At 45.2% G+C, this 11,544-nt stretch overlaps 1 long non-coding RNA gene across 1 annotated transcript in view; it reads left to right on the top strand.

The window, feature by feature from the left end:
• The first annotated feature begins 5,068 nt into the window (after positions 1-5,068).
• Positions 5,069-11,544, top strand: part of LOC118162947 — a 12,533-nt gene continuing 6,057 nt past the window's right edge. The window contains exons 1-2 of the long non-coding RNA XR_004748729.1: positions 5,069-5,197; positions 6,419-6,592. This is a non-coding gene — a long non-coding RNA (uncharacterized LOC118162947). The remainder of the gene's footprint in view (positions 5,198-6,418; positions 6,593-11,544) is intronic.

The following is an 11,544-nucleotide window of genomic DNA, read 5'->3' as shown; positions in this document are numbered from 1 at the left end:
CATTTCCAATTAAATCCTTAGTATCTCTGCTAAGATGGCCAAAGTTTACTGTGGTGGTTTTAATTATGAGAACAGCCGCTACCTCAGAAGCCTCATGACCCCCTCACAGCCACAACCAGCTCACAGCCATGACCAGCTCATAGCCTTGACCACCTCACAGCCATGACAACTCACAGCCATGACCAGCTCATAGCCTTGACCAACTCACAGCCTTGACCAACTCATAGCGATGACCAACTCACAGCCATGAGTTGTTTAGGCACTGTGGAGTAGCAGCACTTGTTAACATCCATGGACTGGGCCAGATCCAGGACAACAAAACCTTGCAATGAAAGGCTCTTAAAGCTGTTTTCATATGCCCTCCAGGCTTGCTTCCTGACTCGCCTCACACTGCTCCTGCCTGTTCACATTCCCTCTGCCAGGGAGGACACAAGTGTTGCATAGAGTTGTCCTGCTAGTGATGCTTTTACCTGCCTGCCTTTCTCCTTGGGGGTAAGAGGAGAAGGGGGAACCTTGGCTGATGCTCCTGGGCCAGCCAGCCTGCTGCTTGCTTTCATTTGCAGCCATACATGCACATCTGTATGAAGCACTGCCAGGTCCCCTTGGCTGGGCTTTGGGGCTCCTTGCTGACCCGATGAGTTTGGGGTGGGCTGATCTGCATGTGCTCGTGGGGTGGAGTTGCTGGGGCAGCTGCAGGGAGTGTTTCCTATCAGTTGCTGGCATGATGTAATGGTTGGTCTGCAGTGTGGGAACACGCTGTTTCCTGTGCTTCAGTGTTACTGCGAACGACCAGTCAGAAGATCCGTTTCAGAAGTGGGACGGGCAATTAAATAAGTAGCCAAACCTAAAAAATATGTGTATAAAAGTGCTGGCACTGTGCCTGCTGCCAGGTCAGAAAGCTGCTACATGCTTGTCTAGCACAACCTATGTGTGCCACACAGGCTCCTTCCAAACATGTGGTGTTAAATGTGCTTCGGCAATGACTTGAGAGAAGGCTATCTTGGCAGGGAGGAATGAGTCTATTCTCCATGGTCCTTTCAATCCCTGGCCTTTCTGCTCAGCCTGCCAGCCCTCGTGTCAGCAGGGAGGGACTGTCTTGGACTGGGCTGACTGCTCCATGAAACACCCTGATGGATCGTGTGAGTCCTGGAGCCCGCAGATGTGCCTAATCCTGCTGGACAGTTGACATCCCTTTGATAGACGAAGGTTTGAAGCAAAGGCAGGTCGCTTGGACCGCTCACACCTAAAGCTTGTGTCATTCCCTGGCTCTTCTCTCCTGGATGAAGCTTAATTTCAAAGTCTGGATAATTTCTCCAAGGGTATCTGCAGCACCTCCCCTGCATCCAGGATTGGTTATCCACATTCAGAACTGAAAAAAAAAAGTAGGCTGCTGATTTAAGGGCAGCAAAATCACCTTGTGTGTGCTTCTCTGAACATCATTTTGTGCACTTCTTCAATGGCCTGGGCTAGCTTACAGCACTGGATGGCCGGTGTTATTTGTGGCTCTGTGGTCCCTCCAGTCTGAGCTGGGACCTGTGCCCCAGGGCTGCAGCCTGCCCACTGCTTTTTAATGGCAAACATGCAGGTGCTGCCATCCTCCTGTCCCTCCTTTGCCCTGACCCCTGGGGTCACTGGACCGTAAAGCGATCCCAGCCAGCTGTCGATCTATGTATAGATCACCAGTGTGCTTATGTAAGGGCTTGCTCTGCATCTTCAGCCAGCTGAAGTTCTGTACTTTGTCCCTGTCACAGCCCCCACATGTGAGGTTTAGGAGCCACGTGAAAGAGCAAAGAGCCTTTTCCTGTCTCCTGGCCAAAAGGAGCATTGCATTTCTCTGAGTATGCTTGCGCATGTGTGCAGGACCAGGGAGGAGCAGAGTTTTTGCCTGATGAGCTGCAAAATGGGGGCCACGTGCGGTGCAGATGGCTCACGTGGGGCTGCTCATTAGCTCCAGCAGCACACCTCGTGTTCCTTGGCTGGGAGGTGGGGGATGCGAGAAAAATACTTCGTGTGATGCGTCATGAAGTCTGCTTCCCCCCAAAAATTAAAAAAAGGAAAGCATAGTGAGAATAATGGTTGCAAGAAGCCGATCTGGGCAGCCAAGATCCCTTTGAAGTTGGCGTGCCTTTTGCTGCCTCCAAACCATGCTGGAGCCAGCACCACACATTGCATGGTGATCACGAAGGGATCTGCAGCAGGAACGGGGGCTGCACCACCTCAGCCCAGCTTGGTTTGCGTGCGTGTTTCCTGCAAGCCCAATCATATGGGGTGTCCCAAGTGCAGCATCATGTCCTGGGGGGCTTTGCAAGGCAGCACATGAATGCCGTGTGGAGATACAGCATTTCTGGAAGCCACTGCACTTTCTTGCAATGAGGATAAGAGAAAGCAAGCTGAGGGAAGGCGGGCAGATTGAGCTGGGTGGGCCGGGGCAGCTGAGCAGCCTCCATTCATCCATCCCTGCCTTGTGTTCCCCCGCTGCGGCGCTGACAACTCATATATTCCCAGCACCATGCTGTGGTTTCTCTCTGGCTCCGGGAGCCCGTGTGCCAAGTGCGGCTGATTGGCCTGCTGACCAGCTGCATCTGGTGCATCCAAAGCCAGTGAGAGGCTGTGGAGCGTGTGCTCCTCTTTGAGGGCAGCCCAGCACTTGTCACAGCACATAGGTTGGGCAGGAGGTGCAGGGGAAGGGCAGAGACCTGCTTTGCTGCTCACTCCCTTGTTTTCCCCCAGGGTAAGCAATGCCCAGTCGGAGCCAGGGGAAGATGTCCATGGGCTTGCACGAGCAGCAGATCCAGCCCTTCTAACCATGAGGAGTCCCAGGGAGGAGGTATTCTTAAGCCTTTTCTCTTCAGTCTTTGCCTCCCTGCTTCTCTAAAAACCATAGCAAACATCAAGAGAAATTCCTGCACCTGGCGTGGAGCCCAGCAACAGCCCTGGGATGATCATATGCTCAGGCCGAGCATGCTTGGGCAAAGAGATGGCATCATAACCTGTTCTCCAAGTCTGGCTGCAGGTGATTAAGCAACAGCTGATGTGCCTGGGATTTTGATCACCTGCTAAGACTGATCAGATGGGTCATCTGAAAGACAGGCTGTGATGTTTTAAAAGAGGCTCCTCAGGAGTGTTTTTGGGAAATGGGAGGGTGGTGATTGCACCAGTCACAGCTGTGATAGGGGAAATATTTGGCTGAGGAAAATATGGGGTTGAGGTGCTGGTTGGTGAAAAACTCAACATGAGGTGTGCTTGCAGCCCAGAAACCAACTGTATCCTGGGCTGCATCCAAACAAGTGTCACCAGCTGGTAGATGGAAGTGATTCTCCCCCTTTATGCCATTCTCCTCAGAACCTACCTGGAGTATGTGGACTTCTTGGAACAAGTCCTGAGGAGGGCCATAAGGATGATCAAGGGCTGGAGCACCTCTCCTATGAAGACAGGCTGAGGGAGTTGGGGTTGTTCAGCCTGGAGAAGAGAAGACTCTGGAGAGATCTTACAGCAGCCTTCCAGGACATAAAGGGGGCCTACAGGAAAGCTGGGGAGGGGCTCTTTGTCAGGGAGTGTAGGGATAGGACTAGGAATAATGTTTTTTGTTTAAAAGAGGGTAGACTTAAATTAGATTTTTGGAAGAAATTTTTTACTTGGTGGTGGGGCACTGGCACAGATTGCCCAGAGAAGCTGTGGATGCCCCCCCGGAGGTGTTCAAGGCCAGGTTGAATTGGGCTTTGGGCAACCTGGGCTGGTGGGAGGAGTTCTAGGGCTTAGAATTAGATGATCTTTAAGGTCCCTTTCAATCCAAACTATTCTGTGTCTCTATGATTTAGAGGTGGGTCAGACCTACTTGGTGGAGGAAAGGTCTCAAACACTGGAAGGCTGTTATCAGCTTCAGAAATGTCTCAGTATTGAAGGAATGGCATTAAGTCAATAGGTCTTGGTGTTTTGTTGCTATTTAGAGAGATAGCTTCCTTGATCTTCTGGAAATCAAAAGCACTACCTGCATCAGTTTTAATGTGTTTCTAGGACCAACTGTAACACTGTGTGTGTAATGTTTAAGTTCTGGGGAAAAAAATATGTCCTTTTCAGCAACTGGAGGGCTGGCACTTGTCCTGGGAGCCCTGGGCAGTGGACTGTGCAGCCCTGCTCCTATGAATGGGGCTGCAGGCAAAGTGCTGGCACCTGAGGTATGCTTGCCAGGGTCCCAGGAGAGGCACCGTGCTGGAGCTCACTTATCCTTGGCAGCCAGGGACATAGGGATGCATCCAAACACAGCAGCAGCCCAGCCAGGGCTCTGATGCATGTAAATCACTCCAGCAGCATTATTGCTGCTTGTGCTCATGTGCATGCTGCGCCTGATGTATATAGGCACTTGGCACGCATCCCAAAGAGTTCTTTTTTTTTTTTTTTTTTTTTTTTTTTTTTTCCCCCCTCATGTGTTGACTCCCTGGAGAGTTGTACATTGAATTTAGTTGAGGAAAATTTGTGGAAATAGTGTATCCGTTCTCATACCTCAAAGCCCTGTGCTTCTTAGCCTGATGACCCACACGTTTACTGGATTTAGTTACTGTGGAGAGGGCAGAGCATCTGTAGTGAATTAATTAGTAACTTCCAGAGGTGTTGCAGCCTCTAGAGCTGGGCTGTTACATGGAATATTACCTGGAACACCCTGGAATAGTTGCGTGCAGCTCTGAGCACAAGGGCAGCTGTGTTACCTGTGGAGAGGGGAAAGCCAGGAGCTATGCCGAGCCTGCTGCTTCTGCTGAGCTCAGAGAGAGGATGATGAGGAGGAGGGGAGATGACTGGAAGGATGGCTCCCACTGCTGCTCTAGGGTCCTGAAGCCCTGCATTGCCTCAGCAGGTTGCAATCACCCTTATGCTCTTCAAATTCTTGTTGGGAATTTTCATTTCTGGCACTGAAAATGCAGTATCAGTTCAGCTCAGAGGGTTGCTTCCATAGCCAGCTGTGACTGTAATGAATTAAAAGTGCAGTAGGAGAGCAGATTTTTTTTTCTAAAAGGCCTGTCAGTCCAAGTCTTTCTTCTTAATTGTTAAACTTCACATTGATCATGCAGAGCTGGAGTGACATCTGGAGATGATTCCCTTTCCTCCTCTCCTCTGCAGCACAGGAGTGTGTGACCTTCCTCATCAAACGTAGATGTACCAGCTAGTCACGTGCCAGTAATGTTGAATGAATCTGGGAAGGAAGGTAAATGATGTACTCTATAAACTTGCCTTCAAATCATAATGTATTTCTTTAAATATGGCCAATACAGGGATTTTATCCTCCCCGGCAAGTTATCTTAAGAGCACCTAGAGGAATCTGGGGTCCTGACAATCTCCAGGACCCTTATCAGTCAATGAGAGTTGGGAACTTAAACCCTTAAGCTCTGTTGATGGCTTCTCATACTTTTCTCATAAACTGCTACCGCAAAAATAATTTTGGCAGGGTTTGGAGGCTCTTACATGTGCTCTTTGGTTTCATTTTTTGAGCCACAATTACTTCTCTGGCCTGCACTGTTACTTATTCAGTTTTCCATGTGAAATCACAACCTAGCTCTGAAACAGGCTGGAATTCATTAAATCCGAGAAGGATATTTGGTTCTATAGATCTTGTTTGAGAGTTGGTTGGTGATTCTGATATATTATTACAAATTTACAGTTGTTCTTGGTTGATAATTATGCTCTAAGTCTGTCCTTCAAATTAATCTGAGAGCACACTCTAAACAGCTCTGCTATGGCTTTGGTTTAAGTAAATTACTTACAGGAATGACACATTTGTTACTAATCCTCCAGCCTCTTATAGCCAAATTCTGTAATTCTCTCGCAGACTGGTAATTCTTTCTTATGCAAGCCGACCTACTGACTTCACATTTATTCACCCGGTTCAGACCACCACTTAAGCACATGGTTAATTGTAAACACGTGTTTAGGTCTCATTGATTTCAGCAAGGCTTAAGTGCTGTCTTGAATAGGCATTCTTTTTCAAATCAGAGCTGGAAAATTAAATTTGTCCCCCTGTATAAAAGATCAATTCAACTGTTATGCCTCCAAAGGAAAACTGAAAGTTCTGTTGGATTAAGGCAGGATATACACTTAAAGTATTCAGCAACAGTTATTACACTGACAAGTAAACTTTTATGCTGGAAGGAGTGCCCTTAACGTAACGGATAGCAATTTTTGACAGTATATGTGCAGAGACACAAAATGCGTCTAAACTATCTGGCAGATAATAATTTTGGTGTCTGTGACTAGTGAAAAACCTCAAGTGGTGTTTCAGTAGGACCACACCAAGGAATTGTAGAATTAGAAATTAATGATGAACAGAAGCAATACTTCTTATATTAAGAAAAATAAAAGGGTTATGCATGTTTTATTTGGAGTGACTCATTGTTTACATGTTCTTTATTCCTGGTGCAAACCCTAATAGAAGCTCTGGCCTGTCAACTCTCATTTTAAAAAAAAAAAAAAAAAAAAAAAAGGAAAAGGAAGAGGATCAAGTGCTGGCTGCCCATGTGCATGGATGTATGTTGCAGATCTTGGGGAAGCAGAAATGCTTTTGCCTTCCTTTTGGCTCTGTTGAGGTCTGACACAGGAGGCAGAGGTGGACATGCAGAATATGGGCAAGATGCCCTCAAATCTGCTTCTGCATCCTGCCCTCAGTGTGCATCTTGAGCAAGGGAAGTGGACTTCAAGCACTGTTTGAGGGTAAACAGGTGGAGGGCGTTGGTAATTCCAGTAAGTGTACTACAAACTGCTTCTCAAGCGTGCTTATATTAGGGTCATACAGTGTAATATCCACAAGCTCTGGTTTAATTTAGCTTCATGGCAGTAGCTTGAGTGAATAGTGCTCACTTGGAATGAACAAGGCTGACCATACTCCATGCTGGGTGCTGGTCTCTTTCCTCTGGTGCCATGACCCCATGCTGGCATTCCCTGTTCTTAGGTGACAAGTGACAGAATGTAAGGAAAAGTCCTCTAGTGGCACCAGGGAAGGCTTAGGTTGGACATTATGAAGAATTTCTTCATGGGGAGGGTGGTCAGGCATTGGAATGGGCTGCCCAGGGAAGTGGTGGAGTCCCCATCCCTGAAGGTACTTAAGAGATGTAGACATGGCACTAAAGGTCATGGTTTAGGGATTTGGTAGGTCAGGTTGATGGTTGGACTTGGTGATCTTGAATGTCTTTTCCAACCTGGATGAGTCTATGCATGTATGTAACCCTGGCCACTAGGGAAGCAAACTTCTCCACAGAGGTTAAGATGAACTGGAAGCCTCTCAATGGCTCTGCAATAGGCAGTGTGTGTGCAGTGGGGAGGACAGCTCTTGCTGATGTGTTGCTGTGTTCAGGCTTCTGAGGGCACCAGCTTTATATCAGTGTGTAAAATGGGGCCAAAAAACCCTGAGGAGGAAAATGGGCTCACAGAGAGTGATAAGCCCAAGGAATCATACTCCAGGCACAAAGTGAGCAGGATGGAAATCTTACCAAGTCTCTCCTTACAGTTCTTCAAAAGCAGTAAAAGAAAGAGTTAACCTTTAAAAACATTTTCACCAATTACTTGGCTTTCCCATGACATCAGTCTTCTCAGTTTCTATAGTCCTTTGAAGAACAACATTACTAATAACTAACCTCGTGTATTTCATATAATCCTGAATTTTCCTTTGAGCCTTGAAGGAAAATCACAATTTCCCCTGTGCTAAGCTTCAATTTGAATTTGGATTTTGAAATTTTATATGTAGGACATTGCAAAGGAGTCTTGGGAGAGCAAAAAGATTTTTGCTTCTCGTGTTTGCAAAACACTTGGCAGTAGTCATAGGATAGCATTTTAATTCTTTACCATCATTGCAGATACACGCGTGGTACATAGTATGTGCCTGATATATGGGATATACCTAAATATGCAGCTATATGATTAATGCACAAGCCAGGTGCATAGGCTATATGACAATGCATTGGCAAAATGTTGTTAGTCAACTCTATCTCCCTTCCCCCCCCCCTTTTTTTTCTCTGAGTTGTAAACTGTGTCTGTGGAAGGACAACATGATCCTTACTAATGAGTTGGCTCAATCCAGAGGTATTTCTACCAGAGCACAGCTCCCATTTCATGGTTCCCAGTAAATGTTCTAGGTGACTAGACTAGAGCATCCCAAAGTGCTCCAGATGCAGCTGAATAAGGGCCTAGTCAAGTAAACACCAGGTGTAGTGCTTCTAATAGGGCCCTAAGGGCTGGCTTGTCACAGCACTAGTGTGGTCTTGCGTGGGTGTAAGGAATGGTTAGTGGTTTGTGTAGGTTGGCCATGCTCATCCTCACCAATACATTGAGATGCTCTACGTACCCTGAACAAGGAAAAATGCTGAGCAAATGCGTCTGCAAACCCCTCAGACTTGTTCTCCTGCTTGATTCTCTCCTCTTTCCCCCCAGAGCAGGCTGTCTTTTTGTGTGTGATTTTTTTTTTTTTCCTTTTTCAGCATGCACTTCTAGGCTTCTGTTCAACTCCCTAAGAGCAAATAAAAGAGTTGAATAAACTTGCTGATGCTCCCTATTTCATGGCCTGTTGATAACTACATGATAACCCCCTCCATCGGATTCTTCATTCAAAAAAAAGGGCAAAAGAGGGAAAAAAAAGAGAGCCTTTGTCAGCCTCGATAGCACTATTCACTGTTTTACCAACAAGTTACAGTGAGAACATCAGCTTCCTGTCCTTTCATTGAAGCCCATTGATCTTTTTCCCTAGTAAACAGAACGGCTGTAGCTTTTGTTTGGCTTGTGCTTCCCATTTGTGCTGTGCATTTCAGTGATGAAAAGTGCTGTTGTGGCCATTCTGCCGAAGGAAAATCAGGACAATGGCAGTGGGACAATGCGTGGGAAACGTGTGGCAGCCATTGGAGGGGGACAGTGGGTGCTTGGGCCATTGCCACAAACACAGTGATCTTCGTGGAATGGGTCCCCAAGAGGCTCTAGCAAAACAGGAATAGGATTTCAGGGTGAGCATTGCTCACCTCTCCTGTTAAATCAGCCCTGCACAGGATGTGCTTGTCACTGCCTTCGACAAGCCTTTCAAAGGTGGCCAGGTGATCAGAGGAATGTCGTGGCAGATCTGAGATCTCTCTGGCTTCGTTGCTTATTGCCTCCAATTACCAGTTAATTATGACAAATTATTGTGATTAGGTGTGAGTTCTTAGCTGTGGAGGTGTGCTGGAGCTGCAAGACCAGCTGTGAGCTTTAGGAGCACCCTAACGAGTGAGGTCTCTGCTATAAAAAGCTGAGTAGGGGGAAGGCATTTTTTTTTTGGTAGGTAAAGTACCAAGCACAGGGAAATATTGAGGCTGAACCAGAAGACCCTGTGCCTGGGGAGTGTGTGACTAGGATGTTGGGGTGGGATCCCTGCAAAGAAATCAAAGGTTTTTTTTTGTTGTTGTTTTGTTTTTTTTTTTTTTCCTTCTCCCAGTCACTCAAGTGAGTAATGCTTTAGAAAACAGAACAGAGATCTGGGGTTTCCCTTGATGGTAAGATGTCCAAAAATATGTTACTGCTGGCAGAAAGCAAATGCATGCTTTATCTGATCTGAGGTAGCAAGAAACAAAGTGTTTTCTTGGCCTTTCCTGTATTTCAAGCTTTGTTTAAGCAAGCAAATTTCTCCTTGTTGACTTTCATTGCATGCAGTTATTTTTCTTGGCCATATTGTCTGTAGAATTTGGTAAGCTTAAGTAAAAGAGAAATAATATAGCAAGTCTCAGGAAAATATTTCCTGTGAAATCCCAAATCCATTGAAATCAAGATTTGTTGATTTTTCTTTTGTTATTTTGTTTTGATAGCAAAACTTGACTTCAGTGGGATTCTGGCTTTTCTTAACTGCTACTTATCTATCTTGCAATGATGTTGGCTTGGCTACTAGCCACAACTCTATGATGCCAGGCACTTGGCATCTACAGAACAAACATGAACCTTTCTCCCAAAGCTCACAGTTATGGCTGTTCACTTTAAGATTTCCTAGACTTGTGTTGTCTACTGAAAGTCTGAAAAATTCTTCAGCTGCTGAGCTCATAGTATGGCTTGTGCAACTCTTTCTGGAAAAAAAAAAAAAAAAAGTATGTGAAAAGAACTGAAGCAAGTTGCAAAGGTGCATCTCTACCAATACAAGTTTTGCTGTGGATGCTCTTGAGCTGTACTCATGGATTTGGGTTGTTCTTGTTGACATATAGAAGGTTAAGGCCTTTGCAAGCACTATGAGACTGAACAACTCTTACGACTGTTGATGAACTTCTTGCTTCTCATTTACAGTCCTTGCATGTGATTAGCCTATATATTTTTCCCTGAAACTTGTAAAAGGAAACATTTGCAAAATAATTTGTCTAGACTCTTTGAGTCTCATAGTTTGTTTTTGTGTAGAGCATACAAAATGTGGGAAATATCAGAACAGATTAGATTAAAACTGGATTTTCTGTGAATTACAATGTCAAACAGGGTTAAATGTTGTGGTGACAGAAATCTTGTTTCAAAATAATTATAAAAAAGCAAAACCTGAAATGCAGAAATCTTCAGATTTGGTACAGTTCTATCACATGCTAATACTCTCTTCACTGCTTTCATTGTAGGTAAATCTTGGAGAAATGTACCTTTCATGAAGGAGAACATACAGTTGACCAAGTTAGTTTGTGTGAGAAGCTTGTGTTATTAAACTTGGACTCTTCTAAAGTATTATATTATAGTTGAAAATTAATTTTAAAATCAGACAAACATTTGTGAAATCTGAAAAAAATGTCAATATATTTTAAACTTGGAGGCATCTTTTTCATAGTCTTTGTAAAATATGCATAGTGTACACGTGTTAAGTGAGAACAAGGTTTTGCAATTTTGTATGCAATGCATAATTTTTTGTCTGTACATCTATTGCAGTAATTTGGTTGGCCATATAATGCTCACGTGCATCCTCCATCCTTGTGGAGGGTATGAACCTAAAGCACACTTTCACAATGATAGCCTCTGAGTTTGATTTCATCCCCTGACACTGCACAACTGAAGTTTCTGGCCCTGTGAGTACTTAACTTGCCCTCATTGACTTCATGGGGCAAGCCAGTTTTGAGAAACTCTATGCAGGCAAAAAATCCCTTAGTCTGGGCCTAAGGAAAGGGGAGGCCTGTGGGAACACTGATTACTTACTTCAACAGCTTTCAGGTGTTGTTCTTGCTGATTTCCTTGCATTAGGTAAGCCCAGGTGTAAGGTGTGCTGACAGAAGTAGCAATGTAAGCCATACATCCAAGTGAGGAGTCTCACTACCACAGTGTAGGTTAAGCTTAAACAACAGCAGTAATACAAAGCTGTTGGGTTAATCGAGTGACGTAATCCCCTTTTCTGACTAAAAGGACACCAGATGCTTTTCAGTTTCACCGTTAGGTAAAAGACCAGAGCCTTACAGTGTCAAGCTCTGTTCCCACATAGCCATGTGGCCTCCTAGCCTCTGAGGGTTTACCAAGGCATGTAGGATAAGACTTCTGAAGATGTGTGATCTGGAAATGCTCTTTTTTTTTTTTTTTTTTTTTTTTTTTTTTTTTTTT

This window comes from Oxyura jamaicensis, chromosome 2 (genome assembly GCF_011077185.1).
Source record: "Oxyura jamaicensis isolate SHBP4307 breed ruddy duck chromosome 2, BPBGC_Ojam_1.0, whole genome shotgun sequence".
Lineage (NCBI taxonomy): Eukaryota > Metazoa > Chordata > Aves > Anseriformes > Anatidae > Oxyura > Oxyura jamaicensis.
The sequence above is the reverse complement of the archived record's forward strand: the minus strand, read 5'-3'. Positions and strand labels throughout refer to the sequence as shown.